Raw genomic sequence first — 20,850 nt, forward strand, 5'->3', positions numbered from 1 at the left:
ACCCAACAGATGCCAGTCATTGTCCAAGAAACTAAAGATTATTAAAATACTAGTCTCAGTAAATCTCAGCTGAGAAGACAAGTAAAGGTTACCAAACATCATACAGAATTCAAAAGGTAGAAACTGTGTCCTGTACATTATTGAATTCCTGTCAGTTTTCAGAATAATTTCAAAAATGGGTACATTAACCATTTTTTGTTTACCCACTCTACTTTATCCATTTTCCAGAATAATGAATATAAGAGCTGACAAGAAAAAATATTAAAAATTTGAATAAGCTGCCTGACCAGGCAGTGGCGTAGTGGATAGGGCATCAGACTGGGACACGGAGGACCCAGGTTTGAAACCCCAAGGTCGCCAGCTTGAGCCCAAGTTTGCTGGCTTGAGTAAGGGGTCACTTCAGTCTGCTGTAGCCCCCCCGTCAAGGCACATATGAGAAAGCAATCAATAAGAAACTAAGGTGCCACAAAAAAGAATTGATGCTTCTCAGCTCCCTCCCTTCCTGTCTGTCTGTCCCTATCAGTCCCTCTCTCTGTCTCTCTCTGTCTCTGTCACGAAAAAATAAAGTTTGAATAAGCTTTCACTATATTATGTCAATAAAAACTACAAATTACTTTAAGATCAATGATATAATAACCAAATTTTTAGGACAAAAATTATTTGTAATTCAGAAATCATGCCCATCTGTGAAATATCAGTAAGTAATTAAAAATAACTCAGTAGATGGCAACCTGTCATATAATGATCCTTTTATAGATTCACTAGAATGATATTTAATATGTTTAACTTCCCTATAGGAATTTTACATTACAAATTAATAATTATCCTCACTATATAAATAGAAGAGTTAAGAAAATGTTTGCACAAGCACAAATACTGAAGTAAAAGATTTCTTAACCTGCAAGGCAATATCCATTATCTAGGTAGACTATTATCCTCAAAATAATGTGCCCCTAAAAGATGAGATTATTATCCTATTAACTAATTCATAAATAATTTCATTAAAGTCAAGAATAAAGCAACATGCTTGCTATGAGCTCCATTAATTAATTGTGTACTGGTGACCTTAGTCATAGAAAAAGAAAAAAGAAATAAAAGGTAAAATATTAAGAAGTTTTAAGAACATCATTTGAAGAAGGCTTTAATGCAGGGGTCAAGAACTTATTGCTCACGAGCCAGATGTGGCTCTTTTGGTGATTGCATCTGGCTCGCAGACAAATCTTTAATAAAAATAATAATATTAAAAATATAAAACATTCTCATGTATTACAATCCATTCATTTCCTACCACTCATGTTCATGGTTGCGGTGGCTGGAGCCAATCACAGCTGTCCTCCAGGACAACACCAAATTTTTATTGGATAATGCGTCAAGTACACGGGTTGTGGTGAGGTCAGGAAGTAAACTTCCCTCCTTTTGATCAAGTAGTCAGCTAGCTAATTGCAGAAACCCTTTTGACAAAGAAGATGGCTAAAAGAAAAAAAGATGAGGAATATTGTACTTCTCAGCAGAAATGGACAGAGGAATTCGCCTTTGTGGAGAGAGCAGGTTCTTCAGTGTGTCTAATATGCAATGATAAAATTGCATCGGTGAAACAGTCAAATATAAAGCGGTACTTCAACACATGACATACTACATTTGCATCGAAATATCCATCAGGGGACAGCAGGAAGAAAGCATGTCAAGAGCTACTGTGCAGAGAGCAAGCTAGTCAGCAGCAACTCCGTGTTTGGACCCAACAAGGTGACTAATGGCTAGCTTTGCTGGTGCTTTAGCAATTGTGAGAAACAGAAAGCCATTCACAGATGGGGAGTATGCCAAAACATTCATGCTTCATGTTGCCAATGATTTTTTGACGACTTTTCAGATAAAGACAAGATAATCAAATGAATAAAAGACATGCCTCTGTCGGCAAGAACTGTTCACAATCGTACCATCATGATGGCAAATCAAATTGAGGCAACACAAGTAAAGGACATAAATGCAGCACCATTCTTTTCTCTCGCTTTGAATGAGTCAACAGACGTAAGCCATTTATCCCAGTTCATCGTGACTGCAAGGTATGCTGTCGGTGACACACTACGTGAGGAAAGTCTTGCTGTTTTGCCTATGAAAGAGACAACAAGAGGGGAGGATTTAAGTCTTTCACTGAGTCTGCTAAAGAAAAAAATCTACCGATGGATAAACTTATTTCAGTGTGTACTGATGGTGCTCCGTGCAAGGTGGGGAAAAAGAGAGGATTCGTAGCACCTTTTCGTGAACATGAAAAGAGACCCATCCTAAGTTTTCACTGCATCCTACATCAGGAGGCACTTTGTGCTCAGAAGTGTGGTGAGCAGCTTGGTGAGGTGATATCGCTGGTCATTCAGGTGGTCAACTTTATTGTTTCCCAAGCTTTAAATGATTGCCAGTTTAAAACACTGCTGGATGAAGTTGGGAATAATTATCCTGGTCTGCTTCTGCACAGCAATGTGCATTGGCTGTCAAGAGGGAAGTTGCTCAGCCATTTCGCAGCTTGTCTGAGCAAAATCCAGACCTTTCTTGAAACGAAAAACGTTGAGCATCCTGAGTTAGCTAACACTGAGTGGCTCCTGAAGTTCTACTATCTCGTGGACATGACTGAACATCTGAACCAGCTCAATGTGAAAATGCAAGGTGTTGGAAATACAGTCTTATCCCTTCAACAAGCAGTGTTTGCATTTGAAAACAAGCTGGAACTTTTCATCACTGACATTGAAACAGGTTGTTTACTATACTTTGAAAAACTGGGAGAGTTTAAAGATACATGCACAGCAAGTGACCCTGCTCAACATCTTGATCTCCAGCAGCTAGCAGTCTTCACATCTAATCTCCTACAGTCATTCAAAGCGTGCTTTGGAGAATTTCATGAGCACACTCGTCTTTTTAAGTTCATCACCCATCCACATGAGTGTGCAGTGGACAGCGCCTACCTGAGTTACATCCCTGGTGTCTCCGTCAGAGATTTTGAGCTACAAGCTGCTGACCTGAAGGCCTCAGACATGTGGGTGAATAAGTTCAAGTCACTGAATAAAGATTTGGAAAGACTTGCACAACAGCAAGCAGAGCTGGCGAGCAAACACAAGTGGGGAGAAATGAAAAAACTTCAACCCGCGGACCAGCTGATTGTCAAAACTTGGAACACGCTTCCCGTCACATACCACACACTGCAGCATGGGAGTATTGCTGTACTGACAGTGTTTGGCTCTACATATGCATGTGAGCAGTCTTTCTCACATCTAAAGAACATTACGGCCAACCTACAATCACGTTTAACGGATGGAAGTCTCAATGCCTGCTGAAGCTTAACCTCACCACGTATCAACCAGACTACAAAGCCATCAGCAAAACCATGCAGCACCAGAAGTCACATTAATGGTAAGAAGTACTTTATTCATCACTTGTTAGCAACAGTATAAAAACGTTATTAGAAAGAATTCAGAGACTTATTGTACTTTAAAAGTGTTGGTCTTACATAAAATGCACATGTTTACTTGTATTTAGTGATAAACATATTGTATGGCTCTCATGGAATTACATTTTAAAATATGTGGCATTCATGGCTCTCTCAGCCAAAAAGGTTCCTGAAGCCTGCTTTAATGTCTATCTAGAAAATTCAAGGGCATCTCTTAAAAGACTGTGACTAATAACAAAATTCCAGATTAGTATTCAAAAATCAACACCTCCCTATAACTCAGCAATAAACAATTAGAAAATTAAATGGGAATCAAGATCTCATTCATAATTTTAAAAATCTACTAAATACTGTAAATATCTAGCAATAAGTTTTTTGTCAGATCAAAATTGACAAGATGAAGAATATTATAAAGCATCACATGACCAAACAAAAATGTAAAATTGGCCTGACCAAGTGGTGGGCAGTGGATGGAGAATTGAGATGGGACACTGAGGACCCAGGTTCAAAACTCCAAGGTCACTGGCTTGAATGCCGGCTCATCCAGTATGAGCATAGGCTCACTGATTTGAGCATAGGATTACTGGCCTGTACATGGGATTGTGAACATGACCCTAAGGTCAATGGCTTGAGATCAAGGTCACTGGCTTGAGCAAGGGGTCACTGCCTCGGCTACAGATCCCAGGCACATGTGAGGAGCAATCGATAAACAACTAATGTGCCGTAGCTGCAGATTGATGGTTCTCATCTCTTCTGTCTATCCTGCTGTCTCAATCTCTCTCTCTCTCTCTCTCTCTCTCTCTCTCTCTCTCTCTCGCAAAAAAAGAAAAAAGAAAAATTGTGTATAAAATACATATATAGACAATCATTTAAAACATATAATAGGTTAAACAAAAAAATCTGCAATACATATAACTAAAAGTAATTTCCTTAACATAAAATAAACTCTTAGGACCTGTGGTGGCACAGTGGATCAAGGGTCAACCTGGAATGCTGAGGTCGCCAATTTGAAACCCCACGCTTACCCAGTCATGGCACATCGAGAAGCAACTACTTCAAGTTGATGCTTCCTGCTCCCACCCCACCTTTCTCTCTCTCTCTCTCTCTAAAAATCAATAAAATCTTTTAAAAAATAAAATAAAATAGAGACTCTCAGGAGACTGAGAAAAAACAATTCTTAAAATAAGCAAATGATATTAGAAAATAATTCATTGCATAAACATGAAATTCACTTACAACAGTGCTTGGCCCAAAGTAAGTGCTTAAACAAAAATAAAAATAAATAAATAAAAAAAAAGGCTAATAACCTTATTAAATCATTTTAAATCATTCATGAGACTATAACAATGGTCCAACATTTTTAAAGTGAAAACTAAAAATTTACATCAATTGAAAATCTTGACCCTTTTGAACTAAGAATTCTATGGCTAAAAATTATTCTGATAATATAAATATACACAAGAATACAAAAATAAATATACAAGGGGTTCTGAAAATATTGGCTACGCTAGCAAAAACAAAAGTTGATATAATCAAAATGTCCATCAATATGAGAATGATGGCCCTGGCTGGTTGGCTCAGTGGTAGAGCGTCGGCCTGGGGTGCGGGGGACCCGGGTTCGATTCCCGGCCAGGGCACATAGGAGAAGCGCCCATTTGCTTCTCCACCCCCACCCCTCCTTCCTCTCTGTCTCTTTCTTCCCCTCCCGCAGCCAAGGCTCCATTGGAGCAAAGATGGCCCGGGCGCTGGGATGGCTCCTTGGCCTCTGCCCCAGGCGCTAGAGTGGCTCTGGTCATGGCAGAGCAATGCCCCGGAGGGGCAGAGCATCGCCCCCTGGTGGGCAGAGCATCGCCCCTGGTGGGCGTGCCGGGTGGATCCCGGTCGGGTGCATGCGGGAGTCTGTCTGACTGTCTCTCCCGGTTTCCAACTTCAGAAAAATACAAAAAAAAAAAAAAAAAGAAAAAAAAAAAAAGAATATGAGAATGATTAAATTAAAGCACAATATCTCCATACAATATAGACTATGAACCCCATGGTCGCTAGCTTGAGCCCAAAGGATGCTGGCTTGAAGCCAAAGGTCACTGGCTTGAGCCCAAGGTTGCTGGCTTGAGCAAGGGGTCACTTGCTCTGCAATAGTCACACGGGTCCAGGTTCATATGAGAAAACAATCAATGAACAACTGAAGTGCTGCAACAAAGAACTGATACTTCTCATCTCTCTCCCTTCTTGTCTGTCTGTCCCTATCTGTGCCTCTCTCTCTCTCTCTGTCTCTGTTATAAAAAAAAAAGGAATATTACATATTGATTAAAAGATTCATCAAGCCTGGCCTGTGGTGGCACAGTGGATAAAGCATCAACCTGGAAATGCTGAGGTCGCCGGTTCGAAACCCTGGGCTTGCCTGGTCAAGGCACATGTGGGAGTTGATGCTTCCAGCTCCTCCCCCCTTCTCTCTCTGTCTCTCCTCTCTCTCTGTCTCTCCCTCTCCTCTCTAAAAAAATGAATAAATTAAAAAAAAAAAAATTTAAAAAAAAAAAAAAGATTCATCAAGATGAGATAAACAATTAAAATATATATTGCTCACAAAAATTAGGGGATATTTAAAACTGAATATAAAGCAATAAAAAGCATTTGAATATTTTTTATTAGACAAGAACATCAGAAAAGCAATGAGTCAAAGAAAATTATGCAATTATGCAAATGAGATGCAAAACCAACTTTTATTTCATTGGTGAAAATGCACTACAGTAGGCTGAAAACTGGAGCTCCAGTGGCACAATCAGTTAGCGCAGGGGTCCCCAAACTACGGCCCGCGGGCCACATGCAGCCCCGAGGCCATTTATCCGGCCCCCGCCGCACTTCCGGAAGGGGTACCTCTTTCATTGGTGGTCAGTGAGAGACGCAAAGCATGGCATCGCTCACATACAGTACTACTTCCAGTGACGTGGGATGCACGTCTCACAGCTCCGGAAGCACGTCACATCACTTGTTACATCTAGCAGTGACAAATATGGAACCGGACATTGACCATCTCATTAGCCAAAAGCAGGCCCGTAGTTCCCATTGAAATACTGGTCAGTTTATTGATTTAAATTTACTTGTTATTTACTTTAAATATTGTATTTGTTCCTGTTTTGTTTTTTTACTTTAAAATAAGATATGTGCAGTGTGCATAGGGATTTGTTCACAGTTTTTTTTAATCTGGCCCTCCAATGGTCTGAGGGACAGTGAACTGGCCCCCTGTGTAAAAAGTTTGGGGACCCCTGGGTTAGCGCATGGTACTTATACAAAAGGCTGAAAGTACTGGAGTATCTGCACATTCCCTGATCCCGTAATTTTTGTGAGCAGTGTATATGCACCAAACAATAGACCCTCAAACTATATGAAGCAATACTGATATAACTGAAGATAGAAAAACATTCTATAATAAGAGATTTAAATAAACCACTATATATAATAGATAAAAACCAGACAAAAGATCAGTAATAAAATAAAGAACTTGAACAATACTATAAACCAAAAGGACCTTACAGATATATACAGAACACTGTATCCAACAATAACATTTTTCTCAAGTACACATGGAACCTTACCCAGGATAGTATGCCACAAAAGAAGTCTCAATAAATTCAAAAATACTAAAATCATATAAAAACTCTTTTCTGATAACAATATAATGAAACTAGAAATAAATAACAGAAAGAAAATTGGAATATTAACAATTATGTGCTAATTAATCAAAACATTCTTGAACAAACAATGGAAAAATATCAGAAAATATACTAAGACAAAAAAAAAGACAGCATATCAAAACCTACAGCATGTAGCAAAAACAGTGTTAAGAAGAAAATTTATAGCTATAAACATATGTACTTAAAAATATCTCAAATCAGTAGTCTAATTTTACAAATTAAGAAACTAAAAAAAAAAGATGAGCAAACTAAACATAAAGCAACCAGAAGAAAGGAAATAATAAACTATGTAGTAAAAGTAAATTAGAGAACAGAAAAAAAAGAAAACAGAAAAGATCAACAAGACTAAGCAATGACATTTTGAAAAAATAAACAAAATTGACAAACCTTTAGCTGTATTAAGAAATAGAGTTAAAATTAAAATTACTAAAATTAGAAATAAAAGTAAGAACATGACTACTATTTTATATAAATAAAAGGATTGCAAGAAAATAGTATGAACAATTATACACCAACAAATTAGATAACCTACATGAAATGGTCAAATACCTAGAAGCACACTAGAAATGAATACCAAAACCGACTTGGAGAAATAAAAAAATCTCAATAGATTTATAACTAGTAAAAAGATTGAATCAGTAATCAAAAACCTTCCAACTAAATAAGTCCAGTACTAGAAGGCATCACTGGAGAATTCTACCAAACATTTAAAAAATTAACACTAATCCTTCTAAAACTCTTCCAAAAAAATTGAAGAGGAAGTAACAAATCCTAATCTACTCTATATAACGAGCATTTTCCAATACCAAAGCCAGAAAAAGACACAACAGGCATATCTTGGAGATGCTGAGGTACAGTTCCAGACCACTGCGATAAAGAGAATATCATAATAAAGCAGCTCAGACTCTTTTTTCTAGAGGAGGTTCTTTCCTTCAATTTGTAAAAACATGGTACATTTGTCAATCATAAAAAAGTGAAGTGCAATAAAAAGAGGTATGCCTGTTCAAGAAAATTATAGGCTAATACCCCTTATGGATAACTTTGCAAAACACTCAACAAAACACAAACTGAATTCAGCAGCAGCTTAAAAGGAATACATACCTTTGTGTTAACAAGAAAGAACTAAAATGACCTGTTTACAAATGACATGATCATATACATAGAAACCCAAAAGATTAGTAGCTTGAATTTAGCAAACTTGCAAGATACAAATCAACACACAAAGATCAACTGCATTTCTACATATGTACAATACTAGCAAGAGAACAACCAATAAGGAAATTTAAAACCAATTCCATTTGTAATAGTATTATATATTTAGTAATAAACTTAACCAAGGAGTTGAAAAATTTGTATACTGAAAACTAAAAAACACTGCTAAAAGAAATGATTTTATTATATTATTTTCTTTAAAAGAAAAGAAGAAAGAAAAATAATGAGCATTTGAGATAATGTGGAGGGACCCTCATGCCTTATAGATGGAAATAAAAAATGTTAAACCACTGAGAAAAACAATTTTTGGACTCCTCAAAAAGTTAAATAAACATATAATTATCATATTGATCGTGCAATTCCACTTCTAGTTATATACCCAAAAACAGAGACTCACATAGATACTTGTGCACCAATGTTTATAGCAGCATTATTCACAGGAGCGAAAAGGTGAAAACAACTCCAATGTTTTACAAATAAATAAATAAACAAAATGTGGAATATACATTTAGTAAAATATTATCCAACCCTAGAAAATAAAATTCTGATACCTGCTACAACATGGATAAACCTAGAAGCAATATAAGTGAAATAAGTCAACATAAAGGACAAATATTGCCTGATTCTACTTAAATAAAGTCAAGAACAGGCAAAATTATGAAGACAGAAAAGCGAATAGAGATTACCAAAAGCTGGGTATGAGGAGAATAGGGAGTTATTATTCAGAGAGTAAAGAGTTTCTATTTAGGAAGAAGAAAAAGTTTTGGAAATGAGTACTGGTAATGGCCGCAAAACGTTGTAAATGTCTTTAAAGCCACTGAATTGTACACTTTAAAGTGGTTAAAAGATTTTAAACACACTTAAGGACCAAGTCAAGTTACCAGAAATTTGAAGTAGTTATTTGAATAAGATAAACATATGTCTGCTAAACTGCCAGATAAACATTTTACCTCTGTCCAGCCACATAACATGTGATCAAGACGACTACACAACATATATTTTTTATATTAGTGGAAGACACAAATTGCCCTTGAAAAAATTCTTCCTTGACTACTTGTAATTCCTTTTAGTATGCTTACCAAAACTAACGGTACTAAATGGATATGGAAGGGCATTCCTGGATCCTATAAAATAAAATTTCAGTAAGCAGTCACTTAAGAAGGAACTTTAGAAGTTCCTACCTTCTAAAGCAGGGGTCCCCAAACTTTTTACACAGGGGGCCAGTTCACTATCCCTCAGACCATTGGAGGGCTGGACTATAAAAAAAACTATGAACAAATCCCTATGCACACTGCACATATCTTATCTTAAAGTAAAAAAACAAAACGGGAACAAATACAATATTTAAAATAAAGAACAAGTAAATTTAAATCAACAAACTGACCAGTATTTCAATGGGAACTATGGGCTTGCTTTTGGCTAATGAGATGGTCAATGTCCGGTTCCATATTTGTCACTGCTAGCCGAAACAAGTGATATGACACGCTTCCAGAGCCGTGAGGCATGCTTCCCGTGCTCCTCTCGCTGACCACCAATGAAGGAGGTGCCCCTTCCTAAGTGTGGAGGGGGCCAGATAAATGGCCTCAGGGGGCCACATGTGGCCCACGGGCCGTAGTTTGGGGACCCCTGCTCTAAAGCATATAGTACAAATTCATACTGTACATGTTCTTAATAGTTACAAGCACAGAGGGGAAAAAATCTACTTTATATTATGCACTGGCTAAGAGCATAGCTAAAAGTAAGAATAATGAATACAGAATCACAAGAAGTTTCATGCAAGAGAAAGGTGAATTCTAGAATAAGAGAGCTTTGGGTTGTCTAGGCCCACTGATGTCCTCTCTCAATTAATGTTCACAACCACCTTAGGAAGGGGAAATAAAAAGCCCCTATATGGTAGGTAATTAACATATGAAGAGACAAGTTTAGATTGGTCACAGGTTATTTGGCTAGGGTACATAATAGCAGAACTGAGATTTGATGCCAGACATATCCCAAAACTTTAACATTCCCAGAGTTAACATGGAAAATACAGGTATATCAAATTAATGGAAGTCACTCCCATTAGTGTATGTCTATTGTGTGGTTAGCATTAATCCTCAACTTACATGACAAAAAAAAAAAAAAAAAAGGAAAAAAAATTTTTTCACCCCAACAGAATCACTAATAAAAGAGAATTATAAAATTTGGAAAACTGCTGTTATTTTCATATGGCAAACATAATCCAAATTTAAGTTTGATGTTAGAATCCCCTCTTGGTTGGGGTAGCTCGGATTCTTAAACATTGAGTATATCTGAATCCTATCTACAGGGACCAACCAGTAATCTGAAATCCATGGCTTGCCCGAGAGACCAATCTAAACCTCAATATTTTCAAACCTTCAAAGCGACATGTATCCTCTGCCATGTATTAATTTGGGCAGGCATATGGACTTTTGCTGAGCTATAATTATCTATATATATTTTAGTACTTGTTTCATTAGTAATCTTCAATTTGGTTCTAAATCAAAGGCTTAGTTTATAAAGCAGTAAATTATGTTTAAATCCTGTTTTAATTTTTTATATTTTTTGTGACAGAGTCAGACAGAGGGACAGATAGGGACAGACAGATAGGAAGGGAGAGAGATGAGAAGCATCAATTCTTCGCTGCAGCAACTTAGTTGTTCATTGATTGTTTTCTCATATGTGCTTTGACACGGAGGTTACAGCAGACCGAATGACTCCTTGTTCAAGCCAGCAACCTTGGGCTGAAGCTGATGAGCCTTGCTCAAACCAGATGAGCCTGCACTCAAGCTGGCGACCTTGGGGTCTCGAACCTGGGTCTTCCACATCCTCTTCCAATGTTCCATCCACTGCGCCACCACCTGATCAGGCTGTTTGAAATATTTATGTGAAAATTCAATAGCCTGACCAGTGGTGACACAATGGATTGAGCATCAGCCTGGGACACTGAGGGCCCCAGTTCGAAACTCCAAGGTTGCTGGCTAGAGCACAGGCTTGTCACTTGGGTATGGGCTTGCCAGCTTCAGCATAGGGTTACCAGCTTCCATACGGGATCATTGACATGATCCCAAGGTCACTGGTTAGAGCCCAAAGGCCACTGGCTTGAGTCCAAAGGTCGCTGGTTTGAAACCCAAGGTTCCTGGTTTGAGCCCAAGTTCACTTTGAGCCCAAGTTGGCTTGGGCCCCTGGTCAAGGCACATATGAGAAGCGATCAATAAACAATTAAAGTGAAGCACCTAAGAATTGATGCTTCCCCTTTCTCTCTCTTCCTGTCTCTCTGAAAAAATAAAAAACTTACTTTTAGAGATTAAAAAAAATTCAGTAAATTTTTCAGAAAAGAAGCCAAAGACTTTATAAATACTCTCATATAGAAAGAGAGTCATAGAGGGGGAAAAAAAGAAAGAAAGGCTGGCTTTGGCTGCTACTAGTCTGTAGTCCACCTCAAAGTATCTGTATACACGCACCAAAATGTATTTAAGTAAAATCTATACTTATTAGTATAATTTATCTAATGGGTTAAAAAGAAAACTAGTATACTCTGCAGTTAAATCACAGACTTAAGAAATATACATAAGCACCTTTCATCATGTGGTCTCCAAGCCAAGTCATGTTTATATACATAAAAGGATATATATTTTAATTTCTAGTACATTATTTTAAAAAGCAAGCTTAAATGCAAGCACAATTTGCATTGCACTTAGTGGTACACACTACAATGCAAAATAAAACTTATTTATGGGTTGTTAAAATAATTCTAGAAAGTAGTTCAAAAGACAGTGAAATGTAGGCAAAGGAAAAACAAAACCATGAACTGAATCACAAAGTCTCCATTTTAAAAGTTAACCTTACTTAAAAATGTTTGACTAAACCAGTGCTCATACCTTCATATAGATTATCATTCACAAAAAAATTTTAATGATGGCCCTGGCCGGTTGGCTCAGTGGTAGAGCATTGGCCTGGCGTGCAGGAGTCCCGGGATCGATTCCTGACCAGGGCACACAGGAGAAGTGCCCATCTGCTTCTCCACCCCTCCCCTTCTCCTTTCTCTCTGTCTCTCTCTTTCCCTCCCACAGCCAAAAGCTCCATTGGAGCAAAGTTTGCCCAGGTGCTGAGGATGGCTCTGCGGCCTCTGCCTCAGGTGCTAGAATGGCTCTGGATGCAACAGAGTGATGCCCCAGAGGGGCAGAGCATTGCCCCCTGGTGGGCGTGCCGGGTGGATCCTGGTTGAGCGCATGCGGGAGTCTGTCTGACTGCCTCCCTGTTTCCAGCTTCGGAAAAATGAAAAAAAAAATTACTGTAAAAAAAAATTTTAATGGTAAATGCCATTTATTCTCAAAATTCTTAGAAGCTATTTAGCCTAGCTACCTTAATTCTTCCACATGGAAACAAATTCTGAGTAGTAAAATTTGTTTTTAAAGTGAACCAACTAAGTAAAAGGTTTAAAGAAGATGTAATATTTTTATAATTTCTTAGAGTTGCTTTATGTGTCAAGAAACAATAATGCCAAAGTGAATGCATTTGGAATGGCAATACTTTTAGATTTTTCAACACTTCAAAATATTATACAACAGGCTTACATTTTTATATTTATACTTATTTAACTTAAGCTCTGTTGATATTCAACTCACAGAAATTGAAATCATGAAGTTTATTTACTAAGTATTGTCAAAAATAATATACAATGCTAATGAATACACCTAACACATGAACTCTAATCTTTGCCTCAACTAGTTAAATGTCTATGTAATATTCCACAAAACCTTTCTATTGAAATTATCACTGAACTATGACTTTTAAAACTTAAAACCAACGTTTTATCACAGAGATTTAAAGTATTTGTTACCCACATTAAAAAGTGTCTGGCTTAATTTTTAAGCCTGCCATTCCCACATGATTCTTTAGAATAGTGAAGAAAAGGTGTTAAGAAAAGAAATACTGCATAAAAATACCATTAGGCAAATAATTTATGATTTATTCAATTCACATAACAAATATTTCCAGAATATCTATTGTACACCAAGCACTGGCTAGATGCCAGGGAGATAAGGAATTAAAACACCACCACTCCCTCTTCATGTTAATCACAATCTCATAAGGAGACTGACCACAATCAGATAACCCTAAAATTGAGTACATAAAAATAAACTGATGCAAGTGCTCTATGAAAAGGAAGATAGCTATATGAAAGCACTCGGTAAAGGAATCTATTCCAGAATAAGAGCTCAGGGAAGACTTTAGAGAGAATAGAAGGGTTGCAAACTGAGAACTGAAAGCTGAGAAAAATTAGGAAGGTAACAGAAGTGGTGAAACAGTAAAGATGATAGATAGCCATTCTGACAGATGTGAGGTGATATCTCATTGTGATTTTAATTTGCATTTCTCTGATAATAATGTTGAGTATCTTTTCGTATGTCTATTGGTAATCCGTATATTCTCTATGGAGAAGTGTCCATTCAGACCCATTGCCCATTTTAAATTGGATTGTTTGGTTTTTGGTGTTTAGTCCTTTCTAAATTTTGAGTATTGATCTCTTATAAGATGTATCATTGGCAAATATGTTATCTCATTCAGTGGGTAGTCTTTTTATTTTGTTGACAGTTTCATTTGTTTGAAAAAAACATTTTAGTTTAATATAGTCCCATTTGTTTATTTTTTCTTTTGTTTCTCTTCCCCAAAGAGATACAACAGAAAAAATATTGCTATGACAAATATTTAAGATTTTAATGCCAATGTTTCCAGATTTTTATGGTTTTGAGTCTAACATTTAAGACCTTAATCCATTTTGAGTTTATTCTTCTTTATAGTGTAAGAAAGTGGTCTAATTTCATTTTGGGGATATATCTGTCCAATGTTCCTAACATCATTTATTGATTAGACTATCTTTACCCCATTGTATGATTTCACCTCCTTTATCAAATCTTAATTGAACATAAAAATGTGGGTTTATTTCTGGGCTTTTGTACCAATAATCTTTATGTCTGTTTTTATTCCAGTACCATACTGTTTTGATTACAATGACTTTGGAGTACAGTTTGATACCAAGAGTGTGATTCCTCTAACTTGGTTCTTCTTTCTCAAGATTGCTAAAAGGCTATTCAGTCTTTTGTGGTTCCAATTTTTTTTTCTAATATTTCTTCTAGTTCTGTGAAAATACGTCATTGGTATGTTGATAAGAATTGTGGTGAATCTATAGAGATCTTTGGGTAATATGGACATTTTAATGATGTTCATTTTTCCTATCCATGAAAATGCTATATTCTTCCACTTATTTGTATCTTCTTCAGTGTCTTTTTCTTTTTTAAAAAAATATTTTATTTATTGATTTTTAGAGAGAGGGGAGAGAGAGAGAGAGAGAGAGAGAGAGAGAAAGGGGAGGAGCAGGAAGCATCAACTCCCATATGTGCCTTGACCACGCAAGCACAAGGTTTCGAACCAGCAACCTCAGTGTTCCAGGTCGACGCTTTATCCCACTGCGCCACCACAGGTCAGGCTTCATTGTCTTTTTTCAATGTCTTATAATTTTCCAATATAGGTTTTTTATATCCTCAGTTAAATTGATTCCTAGGTATTTTATTCTTCATGAAGCAATTGTGAAGGGAACTGTTTTCTTAGTTTCCCTTTCAGACAGTTCATGGTCGGTGTATAAAAATGCAACTGATTTCTGGATATTTATTTTGTGTCCTGCTATTTTACTCAATTCACTTATTGATTCTAGTAGTTTTTGGTGGAATCTTTAGGGTTCTCTCTCTACATATATTATCATGTCATTTGCAAATAAAGACAGTTTTACTTCTTCCTTTCCAATTTGGATGCATTTTATATCTTCTTGTCTGATTGCTGTGGCTAGTACTTCTAGTACTATATTAAATAAGAGTGGTAAAAGTGGACATCCCTGTCTTGTTCCTGATCTTAAGGAAAACACTTGATTTTTTTGCCCAGTGAGGGTAGTTTTGTTTTGCGATTTTTAGTTCCATACCATTATGTGCAGAGAAGATGCTTGACATAATTCCAATCTTCTTAAATTTACTTAAACTTGTTTTATGTCCCATCGTGTGGTCTATCCTAGAAAAGTTTCCTTGTGCACTTGAAAAGAATGTATATTCTGCTGCTTTAGAGTAAAATGCTCATATGATATCAATTAAACACATCTGATCTAGTGTCCCATTTAAGGTCACCATTTCCTCATTGATTTTCTGTCTGGAAGACCTATCTATCGATGTCAATGTGGTGTTAAAATCCCCTACTATGACAGTATTGCTGTCAATCTCTCCCTTTATGTCCATCAAAATTTGCTTTACATTTTTCGGTGCTCTTATGTTGGGTGCATAAATGTTTGCAACAGTTACCATATTTCCCCATGTATAAGATGCATTTTTCGAAAACTGGGTACAAACTAGGTATGTCTTACACAGTGGTTGTAAATTTTTTTACTTGTATTTCCCGCTTTTTCGTGCTTGCTTTTGTTCTCATTGTTGAAGACGGTGATTTGTCATCAGGCACAAATGAGGACAAACTAGTGGATAGAATTTCTGACAGTGATGAAGAGTTGTATGAACTTTATGATGAATAAAACCCCCTGAGTTCAATAACTTTATGTAATAATACATTTGTTTTCAAATTTCAGGCCCCAAAATTAACCTGTGTCTTATACATGGGAGCATCTTATACATGGGGAAATATGGTATATCCTCTTGTTGTATTGTTCCCTTTATCATTATGCAGTATCCTTCCTTGCCTCTTACTATAGACACTGTTATAAAAGCTATTTTGTCATAAATAAGTATTGCTATCCTAGCTTATTTTTCATTTCCTTTTGCATAAAATATCTCTTATCCATCCCTTTATTTTTATGTACCTTTCATTCTGAGGTAGGTCCTTTGTAGACAGTGTGTGTGTGTGTGTGTGTGTGTGTGTGTATCGTTTTCTTATCCATTCAGCCACTATATCTTTTGATTGCAGCATTTAAGCCATTTACATTTAAAATGATTATTAATAGATATGTATTTATTGTCATTTTATTCTTTTAACTTTGTTTTTCTTTCTTCCTCCTCCTTCATCTGATCCTCCTTCTACTAAGGAGGCCCTTTAACATTTCCTGTAATACTGGTTCGGTGTTAGCACACTCTTTAGTTTTTTCTTGTCTGAGAAGTTCTTTATTTCTCCTTCAATTTTAAATGATAGCCTTGCTAGGTAACTTGTTTGAAACTCTCTGCACCTCAGGGACCTGTATGTCTTTTTCCTTCACTAGGTTAGTCAAGTTTTCACTCATTATTTCTTCAAATAGATTCTTGATCCCTTGCTCTCTCTCTCTTCTCCTTTTGGTATCCCTATGATGTAGATGTTGTTACACTTCATGTTGTCCAAAAGGTCCCTTAAAGTATCCTCATTTTAAAGTTCTTTCTTTTTGCTGCTAATTGGGTACTATTTTCTACCTTATTTTTCAAATTGGTGATTCAGTCCTCTGCTTCTTCCAACCTACCATTGATTCCTTCCAATATATTCTTCGTTTCAGATATTGTATTCTTCATTTCTGACTGGTCCTCTTTTTGGTTTCTACGTCCTTTTTAATGCTGCTGAGCATCATTATAACCATTACTTTGAATTCTGTACCTGATAAAATTGGCCTCCATTTCATTTAGCTCTTTTTCTGGACATTTCATTTCTCCTGTTCTTTCATTTGGGACCTGTTTCTGTGTCTTCCCATTTTGGCTGCCTCTGTGTTTGTCAGCTATGACTCCCAGTCTTTGGGGAGATGCCTTATGTAGTAGGTGTTCTGTAGGGTTCGGTGATAGTCTCCTTGATCTCCTGAGCTGAGTGTTCCAGCAGTGTCCCTTGTGTGGGTTATGTGGGGCCTCCTGTTATAATTGAGTCTTGATTGCTATTGGTCCATTGTGTGGGGGATTAACCCTTAGACTGGCTAACTGTGAGGCTCAACCCAAACCATGCCCTGAGGTGCTGTCCATAGGAAGTAAAATTTGCTTTAGCTGGGTTTGGTACCTGTTGAGATCTCCCTTTGCATATGCTGCTTATGAAGCTAACTAGATTCTGCTCTGATATCATGTGAAGCTAGACACTGAGTGTATTGGTTCTGGGCCACTTGGAAGGGACTCTGGACAGGGCCACTTGGACAGGCCAGCATAAGATGCTGCCTGTGTCCTGGTCAGTCGGTTCAGTGGTAGAGTGTCAGCCTCATGTGTGGAAGTCCCAGGTTCAATTCCCGGTCAGGGCACACAGGAGAAGCACCCATCTGCTTCTCCTCCCTTCCTCTCTTGCTTCTTTTTCTCTCTTTCTTTTCCTCTCCTACATCCATGGCTCAATTGAAGTGAGCTGGCACCAGGAGCTGAGGATGGCTCCATTGCCTCCACCTCAGGTGCTAAGAAGAGCTCAGTTGCTGAGCAATGAAGCAGTGCCCCAGATGGGTAGAGCATCACCCCCTGGTGGGTATGCCAAGTGGATTCCAGTCAGGGCACACACAGGATTCTGTCTCTCTGTCTCCCCTCCTCTCACTGAATAATAATAAAAAAATAAATAAAAAACAATAGATGCTTCCTGTGACTGGACTCAGCAAGCTGTTTGAAACTACAAGCAATCTAGTTTGCAGTTGCCTCTGCTGGGTCTGGGTGCGTGTAGGAAGACCCAAGCTGCACACCAAGCTGGTTTTTACCAGAACTGGGTCCAGAGGCAGGTCAGCAAATGTCCCAAGGCATCCTGACATCCACCTCTGCCTGGCTCCATTTCCTTGCACCTATTTCAGTGCCATCTTGGATTTCTCCTAAAATTGCTTTCTTGTATGAACTTGTTGCAGTATGGATCTAATCTTCACTTCCAAAGTAAAAAATGTCTGTTTGCAATATAAGTTCTACTTATCACACACAGGTAATGAAAGCTTCACAAATAATTGTTCAAAGAAGTCAGAGTGGTCTTAGTTACTTGAAGCAAAACAGATGTTTTTTTAATTAAATTTATTTTAAGATCATGCAGGAGGGGGGAAATCACTACCCATTCAAAATAAAATGTATCGAAGAAACTAGGGTATTTTTCTCTAAGTCATCTTCTGCTTCTACAGACTATTTTACTTTTAAATTATAGTGCTCAAACTAAGTATGAGAATATAAAAAGGAATCAAGATCAAATGATTAAAGAGAAACATTCTTTTCCAATTTTTTTATCCTTACTTAGTTCCATCCTGTTTTAAATAGCATTTTTCTAATTGTTCAGTCATTTTAAATTTCAAAGAACCAACTCAATCTGAAACCTGGTAGGAAAAAAAGCTAGCATTCATTCTATAAAACATTCTATAAAAACAAAGACAAAAATAAACTTTTAAATTTAAAATTTGCATATTGTGCTTGGCCAGAAACTACAGTTCATTTCCTACAAGTCACAAACTACGTGACAAAAAATTATAATTTATATTCTTTGAAGACATAGTTTAAAATCTCATACTTAAAAAAATAAACTATAAATATCAATACTTACTTATATATACATTTATAAGCAGTTTATAAGCTTAAGCATTTCAAGATAAAATGTAAAACTATAACTATATTTATAGTTGTATTTTATGATTTTTAATGTATATTTTTCAAAGATCTTTCAAACTATAAAAATACTAAAATTATTTGGACCAATATTTTATCATAACTAAGACTGGATATGGTAACACTAGAAGAAAAGCACTTATGAAAGCTATATATTATGTAAAGAAATGAACAGATATTACATGTTAAATGAGCCATTGTATTTCAGAAAACAAGAAGAGGCCAGTCACTAATTACTATGTCACAACAGAGAGGAGCAAGTAACATTGGATGAAGACAATAAAATGTTGCTTAATAGAAATATAATTTTGATCATATCACCTAGTTCCCCATGAAGGACTGTCATTTTCAAAAATTATAAAGAAAAAAACTGAAATACATAGAACAGCTGTAAACCACTGATAAAGCTCACACTGGGAGACAGTATTAAATACACAAGATTCATTAGGAATAACAATGTCACGTGTTACTCAAATATCTTACCTGATTTGGGGACTATATTTTAGTGTGTAGTATCTTTAAAAACATCTAACACTGACTTCTTAAAAACCCAATTCAACCCTACACTGTTACATGCTTAATGTTCAAGTAGAAGCAGCCAACATAAAGGCCAAGCCTTTACACAGAGATGAGCCAACTTAATATTGGACAATGCAGCCTGGGTATCACCACTGCTTTGTCAACTGTTGTGGTAGCAACAGGAATCTATCTCTACCTCACGAGGCAAATTCTTTTTTTTTTTTAATAATTTTATTTTTTTAATGGGGCGACATCAATACATCAGGATACATATATTCAACGATAACATGTCCAGGTTATCTTGTCGTTCAATTATGTTGCATACCCATCACCCAAAGTCAGATTGTCCTCTGTCACCTTCTATCTAGTTTTCTTTGTGCCCCTCCCCCTCCCCATTTCCCTCTCCCTCTCCCCCCTCCCCCCGTAACCACCACACTCTTATCAATGTCTCTTAGTCTCATTTTTATGTCCCACCTACATATGGAATAATGCAGTTCCTGGTTTTTTCTGATTTACTTATTTCACTTCGTATAATGTTATCAAGATGCCACCATTTTGCTGTAAATGTTCCGATGTCATCATTTCTTATGGCTGAGTAGTAATTCCATAGTGTATATGTGCCACATCTTCTTTATCCAGTCATCTATCGATGGGCTTTTTGGTTGTTTCCATGTCCTGGCCACTGTGAACAATGCTGCAATGAACATGGGGCTGCATGTGTCTTTACGTATCAATGTTTCTGAGTTTTTGGGGTATATACCCAGTAGAGGGATTGCTGGGTCATAAGGTAGTTCTATTTTCAGTTTTTTGAGGAACCACCATACTTTCTTCCATAATGGTTGTACTACTTTACATTCCCACCAACAGTGTATGAGGGTTCCTTTTTCTCCACAGCCTCTCCAACATTTGCTATTACCTGTCTTATTAATAATAGCTAATCTAACAGGTGTGAGGTGGTATCTCATTGCCGTTTTGATTTGCATTTCTCTAATAGCTAAAGAAGATGAGCATCTTTTCATATATCTGTTGGCCATTTGTATTTCTTCCTGGGAGAAGTGCCTGTTCATGCCCTCTTCCCATTTTTTTATTGGATTGTTTGTTTGTTTGTTGAGTTTTAGGAGTTCTTTGTATATTTTGGATATTAGGCCCTTATCTGAGCTGTTGTTTGAAAATATCATTTCCCAGTTAGTTGGCTATCTGTTTATTTTGTTATCAGTTTCTCTTGCTGAGCAAAAACTTCTTAGTCTGATGTAGTCCCATTCATTAATTTTTGCCTTCACTTCTCTTGCCATTGGACTCAAATTCATAAAATGCTCTTTAAAACCCAGGTCCATGAGTTTAGTACCTATGTCTTCTTCTATGTACTTTATTGTTTCAGGTCTTATGTTTAGATCTTTGATCCATTTTGAGTTAATTTTAGTACAGGGGGACAAACTGTAATCCAGTTTCATTCTTT

The 20,850-nt window shown here is 36.9% G+C and overlaps 1 protein-coding gene and 1 non-coding gene across 5 annotated transcripts in view; one reads left to right on the forward strand and one right to left on the reverse strand.

Annotated features, from left to right (window-relative positions):
• Positions 1 to 20,850, reverse strand: part of MACROD2 (mono-ADP ribosylhydrolase 2) — a 2,059,933-nt gene that overhangs the window by 2,021,912 nt on the left and 17,171 nt on the right. The gene's annotated exons all lie outside the window — the stretch shown is intronic.
• Positions 4,995 to 5,070, forward strand: TRNAP-GGG (transfer RNA proline (anticodon GGG)). Its single transcript has one exon. It is a non-coding gene; the product is annotated as a tRNA-Pro (tRNA).

Source organism: Saccopteryx leptura, chromosome 5 (genome assembly GCF_036850995.1).
Source record: "Saccopteryx leptura isolate mSacLep1 chromosome 5, mSacLep1_pri_phased_curated, whole genome shotgun sequence".
NCBI classification, from domain to species: Eukaryota; Metazoa; Chordata; class Mammalia; order Chiroptera; family Emballonuridae; genus Saccopteryx; species Saccopteryx leptura.